This window comes from Saccostrea echinata, unplaced genomic scaffold (assembly GCF_033153115.1).
Source record: "Saccostrea echinata isolate AGI-Se365-2 ecotype Australia unplaced genomic scaffold, CSIRO_AGI_Sech_v1 ptg000001l, whole genome shotgun sequence".
NCBI lineage: Eukaryota > Metazoa > Mollusca > Bivalvia > Ostreida > Ostreidae > Saccostrea > Saccostrea echinata.
Genome location: NW_026889750.1, coordinates 48,959,820 through 48,985,892, shown reverse-complemented (window position 1 = coordinate 48,985,892; position 26,073 = coordinate 48,959,820). Strand labels below are relative to the sequence as shown.

At 33.3% G+C, this 26,073-nt stretch overlaps 1 pseudogene; it reads right to left on the bottom strand.

The window, feature by feature from the left end:
• Positions 1-9,305: 9,305 nt before the first annotated feature.
• LOC133198153 (uncharacterized) lies at positions 9,306-22,460 on the bottom strand (annotated as a pseudogene).
• Positions 22,461-26,073: the final 3,613 nt, after the last annotated feature.

Below are 26,073 nucleotides of genomic sequence, written 5' to 3'. Positions count from 1 at the left end.
TATGAGTTCTTAAATTTTTTTAAAATATAAAAGTAGCCAAATCATTTTGCAAAGTTTTAAACATTTTCATTTAAATATGCATGGTTTTGAAACTTTGATTTAAAGGCTTGAGGGCTTTGCAGGACCTAAAGGATTTGTTTCGATAAAAGCTGTTACAGAAACCTCTCTCTCGTTTTTACAGGAAGAAAGCGAATTCATTTTGCATATGAATGGCCATGTCATTAAGGTATGCAGTGAGGTTTCGGAATTTCGATACCTGGCTTACAGCTGCAAAATGGGATTAAAAGAAAGCAGAATATTAAAGCTCTTTCCACATTTCTGGATTTTGCTATAGTATAGTTTTGCAACGGTTGTGAATGTAAAAATAAACGTAATGGATGCTGCAAGAAACATTTTTTTCATGTCTGATCGTCAAATGCTGAATGACGTTTTCCATACTTGTTGTTTGAATATTAATATACACGCTAGAATTGAAACGAATTTTTCCGTTTACCCGATCATGACAAGGAGTACACGGAGGGTGTGACGGGTCGACAGGGGATGCTTACTCCTCCATGGCACCTGATAACGCCTCTTATGTTGATGGAGGTCCAAGTTTGCTCTGCTCCCGATTTGTATTGTTTAAATGGACTACGAGCTTGAATATTGTTTGTTATCTTTATGTTTCATTCTTAAAAACAATACTAATATCGAAGATTGTTTACATGATTAACAAACTTCAAGATCAAAGCCATATATATATATATATATATATATATATATATATATATATATATATATATATATATATATATATATATATATATATATATATATATATATATATATATATATATATATATATATATATATATATATATATATATATATATATATATATATATATATATATATATATATATATATATATATATATATATATATATATATATATATATATATATATATTTGAAAAAAGAAAGCACTAGCGTTTCAAAAGTAATTGGCAAGGTTAAAGTTTTACAAAAATACGTCAATAGGATAATTTTTTTGGCATCCAAAGAAAGGTCTTATCATAAGGATTGATTGATTGATTGTATGTTGTTTTACGTCCCATTCGAGAATTTTTCACTCATATAGAGACGTCACCGGTGAAGGGCTTCAAATTTACACGGCACTCAGGGCCATTGAGCAGTGAGGGATCTTTATCGTGCCAACGCCTGCCGTGACACGGGGCCTCGGTTTTTAAGGTCTCATCCGAAGGACCCGCAACTTTCACTTCAAAGTGCCGAGAGCTTGGCGAAGGATCAGTTTCTGATTGACAATATCTATGTGGTTTTTGGAGACCAAGTCTTCCAACAATCTATTGGAATTTCCATGGGTACCAATTGCGCCCCGTTATTAGCAGACCTTTTTTGGTATTCATATGAAGCAGAATTTGTCCAAAATCTTGTACGTGAAAAGAAGAAAACACTTGCTGTGGCCTTCAACTCGACATTTAGATATATCGACGACGTATTGTCAATTAACAATGGCTATTTCCATTCTTATGTCGGTACGATATATCCTGGTGAACTTGAGATAAAAGATACCACAGAGTCTGACGCATCTGTTTCATATTTGGATATTTTACTTGAAAAAGACGTTAATGGTAATCTAACAACCAAGCTTTATGATAAACGTGATGACTTTAACTTTTCAATCGTCAACTTCCCTTACTTATGCAGCAATATACCTTCATCACCTGCATACGGGGTATATATCTCTCAGTTGATTCGATACGCAAGAGCATACTCTACGTATGTACAATTTCTAAAACGAGGTAAATTATTGACAAATAAGTTGACGAAACAAGAATATCAGCTGTCTCGTCTAAAGTCATCGTTTCGTAAGTTCTATGGTCGATACAATGACCTTGTCAGCAAATACAATTTATCATTGTATCAAATACTGACTGACGTTTTTAACACTAATTGTTAGGCCATTATTTACACACTGAATTGTCGACGGATTTTTCCGTTATTTCCCGATCATGACAAGGAGCACACGGCGGGTGTGACCGGTCGGCAGGGGATGCTCACTCCTCCATGGCACCTAATCCCACCTCTGATGTTTGGAGGTCCGTGTTTGCTCTGCTCCTATTTTGTATTGATTAATGGACTTTTGAGCTTGAATACTGTTCGTTATCTCCATATATTTCATTGCTACCCATTTTTTATCTACTTAGGTCAGTCGCGGCCGAGATTCGAACTCATGACCTCCCGATAACGAAGCGAGCGCTCTACCGACTGAGCTACTGTGAACGGTCTTGTCACAAGGAATGCATATGTGAAAAATGAAAGCTGTAGCACAAACGTTTCTGACAAGATAACAGTTTTTTAAGTAACTAGTCAATCTCTAAGGTCAAGGTTAAAGGGTCAAAGATGTTGATACCCAAGGAAAGGTCTTGTTACAAGAAATACACAGTGAAAGCCATAGCACCAACTGTTCAGAAGTTATCGGCAATAGGTTAAAGTTTTTATAAGTAACTCCAAGGTCAGGATCATGAAATGAAAATTTTTAGCACTCAAAGAGTGTCACAATAAATACACATGTAAAATATGACAGCCTTAGTACCAACTGTTCAAAATAAATGTTTTTGCGGAGAAAGAAACAGACAGACGCACGGACACAAATATATATGTCCCCCAAATCTTTGATTTCATGGGCATAAAAACGTAATTTTTAAATAAAGCTTATATATAGTGCCTTTAGGTCTTGAACTTATAACATTGAACTTTCACTAAGTGACTACAATACTTATGAATTGAAATAAGTCCCATGCAGCTCGGACAAAAACATAAATAACCACAGAAATAACAGTTTTATTATTACAACAACACCAACGAAAACAAATTGTAATTTGCAATCAAAAAGAAGACTAATTTGACAAAGTTTATATGTAAATCTAAAAGAGAAATAAATTATTTGAATCAACAATACAATTCAAACACACCCATCTGCAAGCATTAAGAAACAATGCGGAAAACCAAAGACTGACAGACAGAGGGACAAACGGTCGGACAGACACGTAATCCCCCCTCCCGGTGTTTTCGGCAGGCGAATAAAAATAATGTTTATAAATAATAAGATAAAACTAAAAAAACAATTGAAACAATTTGGTACAAAGATGGAAGTTAATTTGTGTTCTTTAGTGATCAACAGATTTATAAATGAAATTGGATTATAGTATACTAAACATGAATGAAGGTGACACGTAGTAATTTAGCACTATCCATTATAGAGAATTAATTACGTTACTATTGTATCAATAATATGTTATTGATCTAGATCTTTTGTGAAAAAATTATCATTTTTAGGGACAAGGAGATAAACAATGTCACTTATCTCTCCAGATAGTGGTAGAGATTTGTCCTCAAAAACATTTATTTAGTTTGGAAACATAAGACAAGTAAGTATTTTTTTTTTTCGAATTACAAACCTTTCATCCTTGATTTTGAGTTTGTTTTAAGAGTTAGGTTATTGGTCAAAGGAACTAATTTCTTTGTGATATGAAAAAATATGAAGATATAAGTAATAGTGATCGATCTCAAAAAACTCTACAACAATACAAATCTGTGAACAGGGCAAAATACACGAACCTTTGAATGTAGTGTTGATTTCCTTTGATCTTTGTTTTTATTCAAGAAGGAGAACATCGATGAAATCATTGATGTTTCCTTCATCAAAGTTTATTCTAGGCTCTTCTATTATTTCATGAATGAACAAAGGTGAAGATAACGAACAGTGATCTATCTAAAATAAATCTATAAATACAAACTGTGAAGAGGGCATGAAACACGGACCCCTGGAAACTCCAGAGCTGGGATAAGGTGCCTAGGATGAGTAGGCATCCCCTGTTGTCCGGTCTCACACGCCGTGAGCCTTATGTATTGATCAGGTAAACGGATCATTCCGTATTCAAATTAAGTTTAAAAACAAAGGCCTAACAATTGGTATCAAATGCGTCAGTCAAAATACGACACAATGTAACGTTATATCTGCCAACAAGGTGGTCCAACTAACGACAATAAAATTGAAATGCTAACTTTAAACGAGGATGTTTAAATTCCTGTAACATAAACTTTTCTGTCATTAGCCTGTTCTTGTTTATCGATGGTGTGAGACATAAACACCATATGCTGGTGATAACGGAATGCAACTACATAAATAAGGAGAGGTGACGATGGAAAAGTGAAGTCATCTGATTTGTCATAGTTGTCAGTTGGCCAGTTGTTAAGAATTAGATAATCTTAACAATGGTTATTAATATTAAAAACAGAAATCAATCAACATAGTTTCACAGGGGTATGTCAAAGTTTTGTTAAAATGAAATCCTATGAGATAAAAGAACATCTATAATAGTGTGATTTAATATTTGCTTTATCCAACGCTTTGAAATGGTGTATATATATTTGCTCGGCAAGCCTCGCGAATATAACCATTTCAACTTGTTGTATAAAGCAAATATCAAATCACAAAATCTAGATATCCTCTATATATTTATCAACCTCAGGAGTCGAAAAGGAAGTGAGAGCTGTAGCACCATGGTTGCTTTTCTTATAAATGACACTTCCTAGTCTATTCCCAAATTCCATAAGCCAACTCATGATCAGGGTGTATCCTATGCCCAAATAAAATAAACAAACATAAGATGAGAAAAATGCAATTCAATAATAAATTTTGTTTAGAAATTTTAAGTCTTAAAAGTCTCATTTTAAAGGCTTGCGGAATGTTAGCTATTCCCAGGGTTCCTTCTAGAGAAAACAACAATTCGGGATTCTCTGGTTTTATCTTCAACATCTGTAGAAATCTGGTGAAGAATAGGAAAAGATCCATTTTAGAAGGCGATTTTATTAAACACATGTTGCGTCCTGTAGATGAAAATTAAGGACATTTTTAGCTATATGTTGAGATAATTTTCAATAGATCTTCAGAAACATTCACTTTTTACTTTCTTCAATAATCAATCAGCAAAGGAAAGAGGAAAGATACAGGAAACAGGTCTTGGGTTGTTTTTGTTTTCCTTACCAAATTTTCACAGAGGTACTAACTTTGAGAGTAACTTGTTCCAACAACTTGTGATATGTTACATATTTACAAGACAAGAACCACAGATTCTAGACCTCCTGCAACCAAACAGGTAAGGAGTTTTAATAGAACCTTCAAGGATGCTGTGAGATTTTTTGCAATCAGATCTCAAACACAGTGTGCTTAGTACCTTCCACAACAGACAAGTGCTGTATGATAATTTGGGATTAGAAGTACTGGATTATACAATAATTTCGGATTAGAATACTGGATTTACATGAAATATGTTCATGCTTGAAAGAAACGGGTCAGTAAATTTGATTTTCCCGGGTCCAGATCTAAATGAGACAATGAACTATGAACAGTATGTCACAGACCTATTGAAAGATATTCAAACCGCTAATGTCTGGCTTGTTAATGTTTAGGAGTAGTCAATCTATGCTAGACTCGACTAATATCTGGAGGATATCCGCTCCTCAGCCAGGAATGATAACTCATAGATTTATTATTTAATTTAAAAGTCTCAAAATGAATCAAAATCTTTTCGTGCAACAATTTTCATTTTATGCATCTCAATGTTCCAGATATGATTATTTTCCCTTTATAATTATGATTAACTATAATGATAAATTTTGAAGAAATACCTTGGTACGATACTCTTTGCCTATTGAATTCAGAGACATTTTTGAGAACTCTTCTGCTGATTTTCAGAACCTGAGGATCGGAAACCCTAAAACCTCTGTTTTTAGAAGAAATGTCAATAGTAAGGGTTTCAATATTTGAGAGAACAGTCAGCGAGTGTTTAGATCTGTTCTGTAGAGTTCTACACAAGCTGACGTGATCAGATTCTACATTAATAAACAGAATGGGACAAATCCAGTGTAACAAAGTTTACTCCTGTTTTACACCAAATCTTTTTATTTCTTATTTTTTGATTAAATAATTGACTTGTTAAATGAATTTCTCGATCCGTTTTCTTGTCGTACATAATTGTCAAATATTCTTTTGATATTTACACTCCATTCCTTTTGAAAGCAAAAACTGCGTATTTTTTCTCTCCTTAACAACGGTCATTATTGTCTATAAACCTCTCTTGTACAGAAGTTTGAGTGTTCATGGTCATTTTTAGACTATTTCAATCTTCTTTAAAAGAAGAACTCTGTATACATATAAAGGAAATTGTTTTAAATATAATATATCTAATTGCTATTAATATAAGTTTTCCTTTAATGAATAATAGTTTATGGCTAGAAATATTATATTTTAGGTGGGTCTCCTGGGTTATTTGTTGATAACCCAGCCTTCTTAAATTTTGAAGGCTAAGGGAAAACTTCTGGATCCGACCTTACAGAATCTAAAACGCAAAACAGGACTCCTTTGGGGAAAAAGATATTCTTCGTACACTATGTTTGCCAAGAGTTGAATTTCCAGAGTAAATGCGTCTACCATTGATAGCTGTTCCATGTTTTCATACGAGAATAAATTTTGGCCTATTACTTCATAAAAGTCTTTTTGGAGCCTTTTCTGTCAACATGGATAATGATTCAAGTACAGCGTTGTGGAAGTAATTTCAGTGCCACAAGCAAAGAAGTGTGGTACACTTCAGTCCTCCAGTTAGACTCTGTATCAAACATATGAAGAAAAAAACAACATCGGATACAGTAACTCATAATTCAAAAGATATCGGAGCACTTTTCGTTTTTGCAACCTTCTACAGAGAAATTTTACAGACCGAGAGAAAATCATTGTCAAACCACTCCTCTGTATCGGTGGACGGTTATTTGGCTTATATTTATTCGCACAATGGACATGTTGTGTGAATCGTAGGCGCATGAATTACAGTCATTTAACGTTACCCTTAAGTAAGTAAAATCTTTATTTCCAATTTTGGCCTATGAAGGGCATATGAGAACAACATCAAACATAAATAAAAGAACAAACAGATAAACAATAGAGAGGACAAGAGATCCAAAAGATAGAAACAAAATTTAAGACAGCAGTCATATACAAATAGCAACATATATATCAGTAATTAAAGATGAATATGATTAAGTTACTTATGTTAATCATTATTAAGCGTGTTGCTAATGCTGAGAGTAACATTACAAATTGGTAAAGGCAAACAATCAAACGATCATATTTCCTTATTTAACACGTAAGTATTATAAAGGCTAAAAATACGATCAATGATGTTTTCAAACCATATCCGACTTAGAAATTAGAAATACGTCATTTAAATCAACATTCAATTTGTCATGATATATATTTTCAATATACCTTTGTAGACAGACCTATGGAATAATACATTTCGGATTCTCGCAAATTGTTTTAATTTATTTGATAAATCAAAGATAGGAGTTCAATTCCAACAGTCCCTTTTACAAGGCATTATTCCGGTCATCCCTCATGTTTAGATAAACCGAATGTATCCAATGTATAGTAAGTATAGCATTGAGAGATAAGTGATCTTGTCATTGGTCACCTGTGCGATCAAAGTGTATGAAACATGATATACTGAATAAAACCTCGTAAAAGAAGGCTTGTGTATGTTCAAAAGACACAACTTTCGTTTACAATTGATAGTTATCTTATATTTATTCAAAAACAAATCATTAAAAAGTTGTTTTCTAAAATACGTAAACATCAACGACGAAAAGTCAAGAAGCCCACTACACCACCTTTTCAGTCCATATGATACAGCCATGACGTTCAAGAAGTCATAAATAAACAACCGTAAAATAATATTTGAATTAAAACTAGAATTTCTTATGAATTATATATGAAATCAGATTTTTTCCTTTATATATTCTAAGATTTTGTTTAATGAAATATAGAGATAACGAACAGTATCCAAGCTCATAGTCCATTCAAACAAAACAAATGCGGAGCAAAGCAAATACGGACCTCCAAAAACATCAGAGGCGGGATCAGGTGCCATGGAGGAGAAAGCATCCACTGTCAACCGGTCACACCCGCTGTGTACTCCTTGACATGATCAGGTAAACGGAAAAATCTGTAGAAATTTCTGTTGTAAATAATGGCCTAACAATTTGTGTGAAAAATGTCGCATATTCTTTATATAAGAAGTTTGCTTTTGTATATAGCTTTTCCTTTATAAATATACAGATTGGTACTAATGGACTCTCGTAAAAAAGTGGTGATTTGATAATTTTTTTCTATTTCTTGATAAATATTTTAGTCATTCTGTAGTAGTGTGTGAGTTGATTTATTTCAATCAGATTATGACATAAATTCAAATCAATTTAAACATTAATCTATTACAGTAACAGCTTTCCATAAATTTATTCACATTCTATTTAAATATTATATCAGAAATGGATTTCCATACTAGTTCTGATCAGTTATTCATGGATCACTGATTTCTTGCTTTGGTTGGCTGAAATTTTGTCATGTTATTTTTATCTTGAACAGGTTGGGCACAGTTCCATTTTCGGGGAAGTATTACTATAAAACGGGATTATTCCTCTTTTCAGTAATAAAACATTACTCTATACAGGAATTTTCGTCATAATTTTAAAATAATGCCCCAAATCCGTTTATTAAATAAAAGAAAAATACGACGTGATGTGTTTAAACTTTATTAAACCAAGCTCGCTGACAAAAAATTTCGATCCTTCAGTGCTGCAGACGGGAGTAAGATGAGATTTAATCGTACGACATCAGGAGTATTCTTCAAACGGATGTGAATATTTCCCTTATAAGTTATATTATTATTTGTTCAAAAACAGAAAATTTCATAGCTTGGTTTCGTGGAGGTGACATCTTTTGAACATGCATAGGAATTTAAACTCACGTGCAGCAGTAATCCACGACTTTTACTTTAATTTTCCCTGTTGATAAATGATACGAAAAGTATGGAATCTTATAAGGGCATTCATGCTAAAACCATCTTTGAAAGACTATGTTTTAAAATTTAATATTTCAAATGATTATTTTCATCTGTAAAAGAAGCAGTGGTATAAAAATATTGATACCATATATTGGGTATGATATGTGATGTATATGTTGTAGGTGTAATGTGAGTCTATATATTATGTATTTACATTCCATTGTTATGTGAATCATAACATGAAACATTTCTATTCCATTAATAGTAGTGATTTACATTTGAATTACTGCTGTCGTATTTTACTTCACTGAAGTTTATAAGAATTATGATATACAAAGAAAGTAAATCATATAAAGTAAATTTTAGTTTTGTAGGAATAATCTCAATATTATAGTAAAGTGAAAAATAACATTTATGCAAGATATATTTATTGAATAGCTTGTATTAAGAAACAGGAAGAGTTATCTCTCTTTGTGTATTTTGTGTGTGTGTGTGTGTGTGTGTGAGGGTGTGTGTGTGTGTGTGTTAAATAATGTCTATGTTTATTTCAGACTGTTGAATATTGGTTACATCTATATAAAAGAGTGAAACATTAACATTGTTACTTTGTGAACCCGGCAACAATTCTGTGACACAGAAGTAGCGGTAAAGTTCACAGACTATTGAATTTTAACGTTTTACAAGTCTCTGGTTAAAGGATTGTGGCGTGTAAGTTAAACCAAGTTTTCCCTCGAGAGAAGGCAAACATTCCGGATCCTCTGGTTTTATCTCAAACTTCTGTAGAAATCTGGTGAAGAATAGGAAAAGCTCCATTTTGGCAAGTGATTCTCCTAGACACATCCTCGGTCCTGTCGGAGCATTAAAAAAAATTTAGAGTGATTTCTGAATAACAAACTGTATAATCAAATGCCTTAATTCCACGTGTCTATTTACTTCAAATTTAGACTAATTTGACTATTGTCAATGATAAATACTTTTTTCATATTTTTTTCTAGATGTTTTCAACAAAATAAAAAAAAAAATCATATTCTTACCTACTGAAAAGGGGATTAACTTGTCTTTTAGCTCTCCGCGACATCTCCCGTTTTCATCCAAAAACCGCTCTGGTTTAAACTTTGAAGGCTCGGGAAATATTTCTGGATCCATCAATACTGAATCCAAAAGAAACAGTAATGTGGTACCTTTGGGAAATAGATACCCTTTGTACGTGATGTCTTCCTTGGGGGCATGTGGAGCAGTAATGGGAGTAGTATTTCCAAGTCGCTGTGTTTCCAGAATGAATGCATCTACCAATGGCAATAGATCCCTGTGTTCCATCTTGGGTTGTCCCTGACCTATGACGTCATCAATTTCTTTTTGAAGTTTTTTCTGCCAATGTGGATTGTGTAGTAAAAATAGAAACGCCCATCGTAATGTTGTGGAAGACGTTTCAGTTCCTGCTGCAAAGAAGTCCCTTAAAATTTGGTTCAGATGTTTATCTGTAAAAGAAGAAGTATAATAGCATGACATTTCAAAATAAAAAATGCCTTCCAGAAAAGTATTTTATATTTCATTAAGAACATGCACATATGTCAAAATGTCTATTGACTACCAAGTAGTATTGAAGAAAAACAAAGAAAATTTGTTTTGTAATTTGTCTTTCTTTGTGTCCTTTCCTAAAAAAAAATAAAAATAAAAATAAAAAATTTATTTTAAATAAAAAGAAAAAAAGAAAGAAACTAAAGCAATAAATAATCTCAAATTAATTTAAATGGCATATACAATGTAATATAAAATAGGTTATCTCCACAGCACTATCCAATCAGAGGACAGGAATAGGTTTGTCACTCCTGAAATTAGTTAAATATCCAAATATGAAACATATGTGTCAGACTCTGTGGTATCTTTTATTTCAAACTCATTGGGATATATCGAATCGACATATGAATTGAAGTAACTATTGTTAATTGACAATACGCCGCCGAAATATCTAAAATTGGAGTTGAAGGCCACAACAAATGTTTTCTTCTTCTCACGTATAAGATTGTACCACTTCGTAACCTTTATTACTAAAACTCATTAATCACTTGATAATTTATACTTGGCACAATTCATCAACCCATCAACCACAATAAGACCCCTAATTGCCTCCTCATAACAAAAACTTTCAAATCACACCTCCTGCTTCACACTGTAAACTAACTACAAAATGTGTGACCATTCTGCCATATACATATTCTTGATATTTATCTATTATATTATTTTGGAAGTTATAATGAGAATTTTAGCATATTTTGCCTAACAAAATCCAGTATTTTTTTTATTTGAATTTCATATATACAGCACTCTTTCTTGCATTGTTATTTAATCAAATGACCTGTTCATTATAAAAATATTCAACGATTTCATGACGGTCAGAACTCTGTAAACAGGAGTAGTGGGATGCACATATTTCTGAACAAAGATAAAATTAATTACTTTAACCTTTTTCATATTTTACCAGCTGTAATCATAACAATAATTATAAAATATGTACAAAATATCATTTAGAACCTTAAATGAATATTCCAAACGTTTAATGATATAAAATTTCTACGAGTTAAAAGATGAAGGACCAAATTTTCTATACATCGAATAAAACATATGTGTACATTTTGAGAATTTTCTCCTATATGTCCCTCCACTACAATAAAAAGTCATTCATAAATTTTGTCCACTTGAATTTGTGAGCGTCATTTTTTATTTGTTGTTGTATAAATTGCCTTTTTTTTTAAATATAAATATGCTATAAATTTATTTATATTTCAATTCTAATGAATAATTTTTATGTGAGAGGTTCTGGTCAAATAGTTTTCAAAGACTGTAGAGTGAAATACCTTTATTGATAGAGAATATATTTCAAAACGTTGTAATAGCATAATAAAAAACGATCAATTACCTGTGAATGTAGTGTTGATTTCGTTTGATCTTTGCTTTTGTTCCAGAAGGAAAGCATCGATGAAATCATTGATGTGGTCCTCGTCAAAATTTTTTCTGTGCTCTTCTATCATTTCATATAGAAATGCTCTCATAGCATTTACATTTTCCAAATATATGTCAATGTTAAAGATTCTAGTGTGCCGTAAAGATGGAAAAATAAATACTGGTGAAGACAGAGTGACGCTACTGAATGATCTTGACACCAGATCAATTAAACGCTTGAATCTTGTATTGTCATAATCAAATCTTTTACCGAACAATAGCGAACAAATAACGTTAGCCACGGATGCATTCAGTACCCTTTGAATATCAAAAGCCTCGTTTTCATGTTTTTCTAATTTCTCCATCAAACAGTCTACTTCTTCCATGATTTGATTTTCCAGACAACGCCTCCCGAACCCAAATTTACGCAATGTCGTCAATGCAAATGACCTTGTTTCTTTCCATATCGGATCTGATGACCACATCACACCTAAAAATAAGAAATTAAAAATGTTGATTAAACAGAGAATGATAATTTAGTATGTGATATCGTCCACAGTTATGCTTTAACTAAATAATATGTTAAATCAAAATAAGTGACTTCACCAAATAAAATCAAATGTTAAGTCATATGAATTTTATGAATGTAGCACCAGCTTTGCTCACATTACAAAATATTACTTACGATTCGGACAATGCAATAAAGGTTCATCATCGTTCCGAGCATTCCGGCTCTTAGTAGTACTTTATATGACAAAATCTTTCCATAGATCCTTCAGAATGTTAGCTATTTTTAAAGTGCTATAACTTTACCATTTCCTTCTGTAATATCAACGGAAAGGGATCTTGGTCGATCAGAGATGACATCCCCATGCTTAAACAGTAATTCTCGTATGTCGTTGAATCCATGTACAAATATGATGGGTTTATGGAAGATCATTATGGTATAGATGTCTCCATGAATCTTCCTCAGTCTTCTATGAGCTTTCAAAGCTTCTGATGGTTTGAAGCTTCCGACATTCCCGATGACTGGGTAACATGTAGGACCAGGGGGGAGACCCTTTGGTCGTCCAGTTAGACTCCATATGAAACAGATCAAAACAATTACGATGGCCAGAAACACCCACATAATGCCGAATGTTGTAAATGGTGTCCTACATTCATTGAACTCTAAATGTATGGATGCACTTTTGTGCTATAACACTATTTTCCTTTATTTTGTCAGTATATCTTAATATGACTTCCTATACCTGTACTCTTTAAAGAGAATCCAGTTGTGTTATTCCTTCCGGATAAAGCAATTGTCATAGAATACTTAATCTTTTAAAGGTAATCAAGAGCATTTTGCAAAGTATTAACCATATTATTCATAAATGCTTGTTTTTCAAGGGGCATTATAGTCATGTCATTTAGATATTTTAGATACAGTTAAGATTTCGGAATTTCGGTCCGTAAGCAATAGATCATCAGAGACTGAAAAGCCATGGTTTTTATATGAAAACAGATTATTGAGTCTTTTTCTACATTTCTGGGTTTAATAATAATTCTCATGACATCTCTGATGCTGCATATTAGCTATAATAAATGAATTAATTGTGAAGAATCTGTGATGTGTTTTATTTCAAATTCGGATATATCGAGTCGATATATAAATGGAAGTAACTATTGTTAGTCGAGAGCACGTAGTCGATACATCTGAATGTCGAGTTGAAGGCCACAGCAAGTGTTTTATTCTTTCTATATAGAAGTTTCCTTCAATGCAGTTAATATTTTGTAAGGAATAAGTATATAGGCTTTTCAGAGCATTTGCTGGACCCGGCAATATATCTGTAAGGTTTGTAAGGATTTTTGTGAAGTTTAAAAATCCAGAAGGTAGGGTTAGATCAACTTACTCTAAAATCATATGTCAGCACTAAAATGTGTTCTGATTGCAAATGTAATGCAAAGATAAATAATGGTTTTGAAAAGCAATTTGTTATAAGACACGGAGATTGCTTTTATGCGCTGACATTTTTAATATACAATTTAAAGAATATGAGTAACATTAAGATAAATGGAAATATAATTTTGTTTAAAAAAAAAAGAAATTACGATGAATTTTGTTTTACACAGAATTGTCGTACAAAGCGACTGCCATAATCACAGCCGACGATCTGAAATATGATACTTCATATATGAGATAAGTTTACATCTTTCCTACGCAATATCCGACCTTGAAAACATTTGTGTAGAGTTTAATGAAATAGGAGATAACGAACAGTATTCCAGCCCATATCCATTTAAACAATACAAATCCGGAGAAGAGCAAACATGCATGGACCTCAAAAACCATCAGAAGCGGGCTCGCGTGCGATGGAGGAGTAAGCATCCCCTTTCGACCTGTCACACCCGCCTTGTGCTCATTGTCATGATCGGGTAAAAGGAAAAATCCGTAGGATTTCCAATGTGAACTAGACACAATAAATACCATGAAAATTCCTACAGAATGTTGGCAGACCTGCTCTCCAAAAACTACACAGATATTGTCAGTCAGAAACTCCAGCATTTTTTTAATATCAACTTCAGAGTACTTGTGTGTACAATCAGAATGTTTTTAACAAAATAATTTTTGCAAATGACCAATGACAAGGTTATGATATTTACGAGTTCCATTTGTATTGAAAAAGCAGCTGTCTATGATGTTAAAAAGCCTGGACTTTAACTGGTTGTACGAAGTGTTGAAAAGTCGTACGTATTGGAATGCAGTATAGGTACTGTAATTCAAATTCATTTTGATTGCTGGGAATATTACAAATATTTAAACTGACATATGTTTTCGAAAAATTTCTTCCTTAGAAAGGGATCTATGAGTAAAAGCTGGATTACCATTTGCAGAATTAAATCCTAGTTCCTCTAGAATACAATTCAAATAATGAGCCTTACAAACAAAGACAATAATGTTAGTATCGTTTCGTCAGCTGGGACCAGTACATACTGATCGTATAATCTATCTAATTTTTGTTTCACTTCTGCACTGTGGAAAACAGAAGGATAGATGGTTTTCATATCGCCCCTCAATCGCTTAATGCGAAATTTCAACATCCATCTGATACCCGAGAGAGATTATTACGTCAGGCCAAAACTCTCTCGGGCGTTATCATAATAGGTAATATATTGTCTATGTACTTCCGTTGCGTTTACCTAAGGATTTTTCAAGGCACCGACTTCAATGCTGTTTAAGGAGAAATTGTGGGATTCTTACGAGGAGCAGAGTCAATCCGACAGCATGAACTAATCCGACAGCATGAACTAAGACAGAAATATATGTAGAGACAGTGTGAACCGATATTTTAGGTTAAAATAAAATAAATACCTGTTTTTAAACCCAGAAAGACCAGTGGGGGTACAACGTTAACAAACCGGAGTGGCATACCTTTCTCTTTCATAATGTATAGTGGGGTATTTTTTGTGTGGAAGATTATTTCGGGGTTTTCACGATTTATTCCTATGGTACACGTGATAAATAAGTGCAATAAATATAATTTGTGTAAAAAATGTCCAACAAGCCTCGGGGTTGAATATCGGGGGGGGGGGGGGGGGGTCCTGTCCACAAGTACCTGTGGCTAATTTAAAATTTTTGTGTCCCCTGCTTAGGGAAAAAAGAAGAGCATGCGCAGTTCGGGGGGGGGGGGGGTCACACTGCCCCCCTGTATTTGTAGAATTATTAAATGTATACATGTATATTGAAGCAAACTAAAAAAATGCCAATATGGATAGAAAGATTTGATTGCTTATTCTTTAATATGTGTATAGAAAATTCTTTTTAATATACAGAATATTTATCACACTGTAATAATGATTTTATGAGTTTGTACACGCCAGACATCATAACTTTTTCATTTCACATGTTGAATAGTATAATTTAGTAAATCCAGTTGGGATTGAACCCGGGCCTCTCGCTTGCGAAGCGAGCAACATACCACTAGACCACGGAGGCACTTGATTATACAGCAAATTAAAGGCAAACATTAGGTCACACACAAAAGTCAGTAATGATAATGTCGTAAGAGTTATGCTTCTTTGACTATGTAACAAGAAGTTGATCTACTCATTTCCATAATATGACTCATATTGAGTTAAGTCTGATTAAATGCAAACATTAGGTCACATATAATGTTTATATTCACGTTCGATATTGTCAAAATTTTACACATTACTTATTGTCTAATTTAGCCTTTACTAAACAGTTTTAATAGATGTAATTAGAATATAAAGTCGGCCGACAACCTGTATTATACGTAATAACTCTCCATATGCCCCTGTGCTAAAAATAGTACCAATCGACTTTTAAATATACAATAAATAAAAAAAACCGGGGTGGGACACTTTGAGAGGGGCGAGAGATGCCATAGGGAGTTATGGTATAAAATTTCTTTGCAAAAGCTCAAAAGCTTTTTGAGATATCGCCCGGAAACGAAAGTGTTACACACAGATGGAATTTGTGAGTTTACGACCTTGAACTTTGACCCTTTGACCTCAAAATCAATAGAGGTCTTCCTTAGGCCACAGGAAGTTGTTATATAAAATTTCATTACAAAAGCTTAAAGAATTCGCGAGATATCGCGCGGAAACGAAAGTGTTAAAACAGACAGAATTTATAAATTTATGACCTTGACCTTTGACCTTTTGACCTCAAAATTAATAGGGTTCTTCTTTAGTCCATAGGGAGATGCTATGCAAATTTTCATTGCGAAAGCTCAAAGGGTTCTTGAGATATCGCGCGGAAACGAAAGAGTTACAGACAGACAGAAATACAGACGGACGGACGGACAGACAGACCTAAATTAATATCCCCCACTTTCAGTTAAAGCGGGGGACAATGATACTTTATTTAAAGAAGGTAACCTGATTAGTGCAAGCACTTTTCTTCCCCAGGGTCTTCTGTCAATAAACATTATAAAGTTAACATAGTTATACACATACAAATATACATATGTATAATAAATATATACATAAATATACAAAGACAAATATGAATCACAAATTTTTCTGACTTTGTTTTACATAATGTTTTACTTGTTACTTGAAAGCATTAAGAGTTGGTGACATTTTTATATGACTGTACAGGTAAATCATTCCATAACATGGCACCAGAGTACTGGAAGGAATTTTCAAAAAGTTAACATTTATGAATTGGCACACACAAGTCAACCTTGTATTCCGATAGAAGATTGTATTGGTTATCACTTTGAAATTGAAACATGCCATTTAAACAAGTAGGACAAGAATTAAAGAGGGATTTATATAGTAATACATATTTATTTACAGTAAGTTGTTCATAGACAGTTAGCCAATCAAGTTCATCAAAAAGAAGTCGTGAGGGTGCATCAGGGGGAGCATCTAAAATATACCTTGCAGCATGTATTTGAAGCTTATGAACTCTGTCAAGATTTGATCGGGATGTTTTGCCCCAAATTGTAAGGCAGTAATCAATAGATGATATATGCATCATAAAACAACTTGCGTGTTTGAGTGGGAAAATACTTTTTAATTCTACGGAGGGTAGAAATTTTATGTGACAGGGATTTACACACATGGTCGATATGTACATTATACTGTAAAGAATTATCTCAATATAGTCCAAGAATCTTTTCATGTGTTACGTTGTCTAGCTTCTGATTTGATATGTATAAAGAAAAATTATGCTCTGAGAATTTTGATCTCTTCTGATGTGTGCCTATTAACATGCATTTTGTATTGAAGATACAATTTTGTACAATAATGGAGGTTTAATTAAAAGACACATGATAGAATGTTTCTGTCTGCGTTCATTCTTTTTAAAATTATAAAGTCAGATTCTCTCATTAAAATCAGTTAAACAAGCATCTGATAAGAAGATGAAAAAGTGCTTCCCCTAAGCCAAAACTGCTAGCGTCTGCTGTGAAAAAAAATCGGCTTTTGTGGATCATACATGTCCATACTGGATCACGAGTGAGTAATTGCTTAGTTGAGTTTGGTCCCATTACCAGGCACTTCGGGATTTCAGCAGATCTGTCCCTGGCCTGATCAATGAGGCTAACTCGGGACTAAATTGCCCAAGGTAGTTTAACATTACAGTGAATCTGCTTTATTCTGTAAGGTTCGTTGGAGTTTCCATCTGGCTGATCCGTTCAACTCGACTGCTACTTGGTCAGATACCTTCAGATGAAAAATCGTATCCAAAGTATTCCATCTTAGTCCTAAGGTATCTATTTATTTTAATTTATATAATGAGCAGGTTTCTTTTTGAGAGTTATGGCCCTTTAAAACACAATTTTACTGAAATACTCATTTTTTTTTATTTTTTTTTTAAGATATTTCGTGTAAAATGTAAAAATAAAATTCGAAACAATATTGTCTTGTATGTTTCTGGTTAAGAATTCGTACAAAAACAAAACTTTATCTCGTGTACATTTATTGTATGCATATTGGTTTGGAGGAAATGAGTAATAAATTGTTTTCTCATCACTTCCGTTGATTCAGGTTTGACGAAGTTTGCAATATTGCACATTGTATAATAAAAAATCATATAAATTATAAATATTTTATTAACTAATATGAAATGTTTGTTTAAGGATTTTTTTTTTCAATTTGATGGCATGGATTACATCACAAATATGCCCTAAAAAGATCATTGATGGCGAAACCGTCGATAAGGTCTTCTCACGTCCACTAAGAATTAGATACATTTGCAATAGGGTCTATGATATGCAAAAGATGGATTTTTAATTAACCTAGATCTTTCATACATGTTATTTTTTTGTAGAAGGGAGTAACGAATGTCAACCTCTTCTGATATGGACAGAAAAAACTAAAACATCAGGATATTTTTATGAAGTTTTGTTACCAACGTATATATCGTAAATATTTCTATTAATTTTTTTTTCTCGGAGGCTAATTAAATTGAAATGCAACAGCCATGTATGTTAAAGAATGTATGTTAAACATAAGTTTTGAATGCTAAAATTTCTTTTCTGTTTTTCCGTAAAACTTTATAAGTATTTCTATAGCAAGGGCTTGATGGAACAACGTTTTGTCAATTAATCTGACTATGTATTGTTGATCTCAAAATCAGTTCTGCTTTTAAAGGATAGATCATTAAGAATGTAAACAAGAATGCTGACACCTCATTTAAAAGTAAGAGGTTTTCTTTCAAACTTATGTTATATCATCATAAATATAAACAAGAAGGCTGGTTCCTGTCTATAAATGTAAGAGGTTTTCTTTCAAACTTATAAACATCTAACGTTTTATGAGTCTCATTTTAAATGCTTTTGGCATGTGTGTTATCCCTAAGATTCCCCCCAGAGAAGGCAAACAATCGGGATTCTCTGGTTTTATCTCAAACTTCAGTAGAAATCTGGTGAAGAATAAGAAAAGCTCCATTCTGGCAAGCGATTCTCCTAGACAAACTCTGCGTCCTGAAACAGTAAATTAAAGACATATTTACTTATATGTTTTGCAAATTTCTGAGGAAATATTTCTTATATATTATAGTATATATGTTATATGTTATAAGTTACATAGTTATATGTTATAGTAATATCAAAATAGATCAGTTAAGTTTTAATCAAGATAACTGACTTATAAAATGTGTTTGTATATTGACCTCTTGCCGTACCCAATTATCAAATTTTTCTGTATATACCTATTGAAAATGGAATCAGCTTACTTTTCTGTTCTCCTTGACAAAGTCCTTTATCATCTAAAAACCTCTCTGGTTTAAACTTCGAAGGTTCAGGAAAATTTTCAGGATCCGACATAACAGAATCTAAAACGCAAAATACGACTCCTTTAGGAAAAAGATGTCCATCGTACATGAAATCTTCATTGGATGCATGTGGCAAATTCATGGGAACTATATCTGCTAATCGCTGAATTTCCAAAATGAACGCCTCTACCTTGGGCAGTTTTTCTCTGTGTTCCATCTTAGGCTGACCTTGACCGATCACTTCATCAATGTCTTTCTGCAGCTTTTTTAGCCAATGTGGATAATGAATCAAGTAGAGAAACGCCCATCTAAGAGTTGTAGAAGTAGTTTCAGTGCCAGCACCAAAGAAGTCTCGTACACTGACGACAAGTTGTTCATCTATCAAAAGTGAAACTCAGAATGTAGATTTATCTCTCTGAATAAAGTATACTAGTATTTCTTAATATTTAAAGAATTTCATTTCAAGACGCTTAAGCAAACAAAGATTATTATCTCAATCTTCAAAACTCTTTCTTAGAAAACGACAATGTCTGCACTAAAGACAAATCTCCTATATCCTTTGGACGGCACCGTATGTGAAATATGGAGATAACGAACAGTATTTAAGCTATTCAAACAATACAATTCAAAAGCAGAGTAAACAGGGACCTCTAAAGCATCAGAGGTGGGATCAGGTGCCATGGAAGAGTAAGCATCCTCTGCCGACCGGTCCCAACCGTCAAGTGTTCCTTGTCATGATCGGGAAATATGGAAAATTCCGTAGACGATTCAGTATATAAATCATGGCTTAACAATTAGGGTATGGTCATTTAAAAATCTTCTCAAGAACCAAATTTTTAAGGAAATATTTAGGAAAACAATGTTACATATTCCACAAAAACATCATGATAACAAGTGTGTTTATCTACGTTAAAATATCGATCTTTCATGTATTACACTAAGCTTCGCTAAACAAATTTTATCTATTCAAAGAAATATGGAGGTAACGAACAGTAACCAAGCTAAAAAGTCTATTAAAACAATAAAAAATCGGGAGCAGAGCAAACACGGAGGTGGGAACAGGTGTCATGGAGGAGTAAGCACCCCCTGTCGACAGATCACACCCGCCGTGTGCACATTGTCATGATCGGGCAAACGAAAAATTCCATAGACAATTCAATATTTAAATAATGGCCTTACAATTAGTATGAAGTAAATCAGTCAGTATTCAACTTAATGATAGATTTTTTTTTATTTCCCGTTTGTTACGTTGCGGTTGTCTTTCAGGGAAACACTCTTGGCTATATGAATTTCTTGCAGCTCTAGAAGTGCCTTGACTTCGAAAGGATATAGTCTACATGTTATTTTTGAGGAATTCTGACCTGCAATACATTTCGAGTTCAGAAAAAAGCAGAATTCCTTCATTATCTTTACCCATTTAATTCAAAATTTCTAAGGACAGAAAGTCAACATATGTGAAGCACACAATGAAATCGATTTTCCCGTATAGACATATGAAAGTTATCATTCAGCCTTATATTAAAGCTTCCTCCATTTTCAATACATGAAGATCTATGGTCGATATAATAACCATGTATGTAATTACAATTTGTAGTTAGGTCGAATGTTGACTGACGTCTTTCATACCAATTGTTAGACCATTATTTTGACACTGAATTGGCTACGTGTTTTTTTTTCGTTCATGACAAAGAACACAAAGCGAATCTTGCCGGTCAACAGGGGAAGAATACTCCTCCATGGCATCTGATTCCACATCTGATGTTGTTAGTGGCCAGTGATTGTTTTGTTTTGTTTTATTTGGACTTCTGATCATGATTACTGCAAGTTATCTTCATACTTCATGCAAAATACGTTTACATTTAATATCGTTACCTAAAAGAGTCGAAAGAAGATTGGGCGTTAATTGCATTTTGATTACCTGAGAATGTCGTGTTTATTTCATTTCCTCTTTGCTTTTGCTCCAGAAGGTAAGCATCGATGTAATCATTGATGTAATTCTTATTAAAATTCAGCCTGTGCTCTTCAACCATTTCAGTCACAAATGCAGTCAAAGCACTAATTTTCTTCATTCTAATGCGAGTGTTACTCATCTGTAAATGGCGTAACCAAGGGAAAAGAAAGGTAATTAAAGAAACGTTGGCAGTAGCGAATAGCTCATTTAGCAGACAAATTAATTTTCTAAATTTTGCATCTTTATAATCAAACCTTTAACCAATAATAAAATGAAAAATGACGTTAGACACAAAGTTGTTCAGAATGCTTTGAATGTCAAAAGCATCTTGTCCATAGTTTTCTAGTTCATCCATTAAACAGTCTACTTCTTCCATGATCTGGCTTTCCAAACAACGTTTCCCGAATCCAAACTTACACATCGTTGTCAGTGCAAATGTCCTCTGTTCCTTCCATAACGGACCCGATGACCAAAGCAATCCTACGAAGAAAAATATTGAATCGATGACTACATTCAATGTTCAATTGATTAATCTTTTTCAGTGTTGGAATATATTAATTGTTTTGTTACAAAGGATACATTAACATTGCCTAGTTAAGAAAATTATGTGCTGCAAACAAACCTTTTCCTTTTGCAATAGCTACAGATGGAAAAAGTTTTGGTCGCTCTGAAAATACATCTCCATGCTTTGCCAGAATTTCCCTAATGTGATGATATCCATGCACAATTATCATAGGTTTGTAGAAAAACATTAAGGAGTATACGTCTCCATAAATCTTCCTTAGTTTTCTGTGAGCTTTCAGGGCTTCGGTTGGTTTGAATAGTCTTACATTCCCGATAATTGGATAGCTTGTCGGACCTGGTGGAAGACCTTTCCGACGTCTGCAAAGACCACAAATCAAACAGACCAACACAACAATAAGGGACACGGTAATCCACATGGTGCAAAAAGGTCTGTGTGAAATATATAGTTTATCAAATTAAATTGATATACCTCACAAAAGATATTCACCTCGCGCCCCTCTCTAGAAAAGTATATTTTGTTATCAAGCTGGCACTGCAAAAATAAGTTGAACACTGTTGACGAAAAATATCCGACCTTGAAAAATTAATCAACGTTCCAGTTAGTCACCTCACTCACGATATGCCGCTGTATACAAACCGATGATAAATAAAGGAAAAAAAAACGACAGAAAACACTGTTTGAATTCTTACACCTTGATTTCATGTATTCTGTTTCCTTTATTGATTGGCCTACAGTCAGAGCTCGACATACAGCCATATTTAGTTTATCTTGTTTGCTAACGCCACTAATGTGATTGATGAAGCAGTATATTAGTCTTCATCTCTTGTCAATGGCCAGGTCAGATATCATTCATTAGAGTTTTTTTAATATTATTTTATTAAATAAATCTAGTAAGGACTTTTTTCTCTACGTATTTATATGACAGACAATTTTTAGATACATTCTACAGTATTTCACCGATATTCGACAACACTCTTAGTTTCAGTTTATTTTGAAGTACAGCTTTATTATTATGGTACATTTTTTTCTGTTTTCCCGTAGAATTAATCATTCAGGAAGGGATCAAGACAACATATATGGCAGTAACTCAAAACCATTCCTACGTTTCTATTTTATTATTAAAAATATATATATTCTGTCACATGCCTTTCAAATGCCACGTTTCCTTTAAAAAACTCAAAACATCAATATTCAATTCCAAGGTTTCTAAACCTTACAAACAAAGATACATTGCTGGGTCCAGCAAATGCCCTACAATACCCCTATCTTTACTCCTAAAAAAATAACTGCTGTAAAGAGGAATCTTCAGACATACTACAGAAAAATCCAAAACTTAGTGTAAATTTAATGTAGATTCTCTAAAACACCACCGAACTTTTAGAAAATATAAAATCTCAAAACCTTTCAAAAGTCAGTAACATCAAAACATAAGATTTTTCGACACTTTATACAACTATTCCTGTCGCCCCGGAGGCGTAGTGGTTAGAGCGTCTGCTCTAGAGTCGTGGGGTAAGGAATTGATCATTACGCCATGGGTTTGAATCCACTGTGGGACGTGGAGACCAGTCCTTCGAATGAGACTGTATAAACCGAAGTTTCGTGTCGCAGCAGGTGTTGGCACGAAAAAGATCACTCACTGCTAAATGGCCCAAGTGCCGAGTATAGGTTAAAATTTGCAGCCCTCCACCGGTTAGTGATGGTGTCTTCATATGAGTGAAAAATTCTCGAGAGGGACGTTAAACAACATACAAACAAACAACTATTCCTCAGGAATAATTAAAAACTAGGCTTCTTTGGTATCATAGAGAAATGCGTCTCCAATAAAAATGGAACTCGGAAATTTTCATATCTCGTATTTGGTCATCTACAAAATTACTTTGTAAAGAATCATTTATCAAGAGTCGTCTAAGTTTTCTGAAGTTGATATTAAAAGGATGGTGGAGTTCCTCATTGACAACATATATGTATTCTTTGGAGACTAGGTCTTCCAACAATCTGTTGGAATTCCTCTGAACACAAATTGTGGTGCTCCATAATTAACCGATCTAATTTTGTATTCCTATGAAGCAGAATTAATTCAAAAATGTTCAGAAAAGAATACCCTTCCTGTGACCTTCAATTCGACATTCAGATATATCGACAACGTTTTATCAATTAAAAATATTTGATTCAATTCATATCTGGACTAGATATATCCCAGTGAATTCGAAATAAAGACACCACAGAGTCGCCTATGGAAATGGTATATGTGGACTGTATCCATTTATTTTATATTTATTGTACGTTGGAATGTTATGAACGCCCGTTGAGGCCACTTCAGAGAAAGAAGTTTTTTTTATTGTTCAAACGCAAACATTGCGTTTAATTGCAATTACTATTGCGTTTAATCGCAAAAGATTGCATTTAATCCAATGCATATTTGCGTTTAATCACAAAAGATTGTGATTAAACAAAATATGCATTGGATTAAATGCAATAATGTTTGCGTTTAAACGCAATAATCTCTACGTTTAATTTAATAAGTTATGATACGTAAGCAATTAAACAAAGGCTTCATTAAGAGTGTTGAGTTCTAATACGTTAAAGACATTCTGGCTGTTAGGATGCCACTGTTTTACTACAATTCTCAAAAGCTGGAACATTTTACAAAAGGACAGAGAACCAAACAGTTCTTCTTTAAAGTGTTGGATCCTAGTAATTATTAGCTTTGGCTTATTGATGTCTGATTTTTGAACTACAGTATCATTGTGTTTAAATGCAAAATGATCCTTAGAAGGAAGGATCATTGCGTTTTAACGCAAATATTATTGCGTATAAACGCAAAGATTATTGCGTTAAATCGCAAAAGTATTGCGTTTGATCGTGTCCATTGCGATTAAACGCAACGTTTTGCGTTTAAACGCAATGATTATTACGATTAAATGCAATGTTTTACAATAATTATTGCGTTTAAAATTTTTCTTTCTCTGCAATGGCCTCAACGGGCTTCCGTAGAATACCGAGTTACAGAGATATACTTTGGTTATACGTGGTGTATTGAAAGAACTGATTAAATCTCTTTATTGACGAAGCTAATAAACATGGCTGTTGTAAAACCCGAATAAGCGAACGGCTTAAATAGATGAAAACTGAATAAGACTGTCAACAATGGGGTGAGGGAACTTCCGGCAGGTACCTGTGGGAAGGCAAAACAATAGAAATTAGGGAAGGTGCATGCTGACCACGGTCTGGTCAGTGGTTGTCCAATCAGTAAAAAACCTTATACTTGTAATACATTTGTATTTATTTAAATGGTAAAAACAATTGAGTTCAAGATACTTAGTATAAGTTACTCAAAATAATATGTTATAAAAATTTGTAAAACAGTTTGTACAGTCTTTAGTATAAATAAAACACATATTAAGTACAAAAATTTCTTATCAAAACACCCTTATTTTATCATTCTCCTCAAATCTATATCGAAATCAACGAAAAAACATAAAAAAATAAATATCCTAAAATAAATGTAGATTTACTTATAATTTCACCATGTAGCAATTAATTTTAATCTAAAAGCATAAAATACAAAAACATATGTGAAAAAGTCACTTTTCCGAATTTTAAGCATCCTCTGACCTTAACAAGTTGTCTTGGAGATAGAGAACACACCCAATCACTAGTTTGATCACGTTTCATGTTTATATATGTTACGACCCTTTGGAGCTGGAGTAGGGCAACAATATTGGATGAAATTTTTTATGGTAATCAAGACGAAAATTATATATAAAATACTCGGGACAGAGAGAATCAAGTGAGCATTGTGGCTGTGGGTCTCTGGGTTTAATGTAACTAAAAATTGTTATTTTTAGGTACAAGGTGATAAAGAATACTTACCTCATCTGAGAGTGTTTTTATCAGTGCAGGTCATGAATGATTCTAGCAAATCTTATTTAAGTGTAGATGTTGCTCTGATTATCTTAATATACCACAATAATATACCACAATTTCTTTTCTGCTTTCCTGTTGAATTAAGCTTTATTTCATTGTTA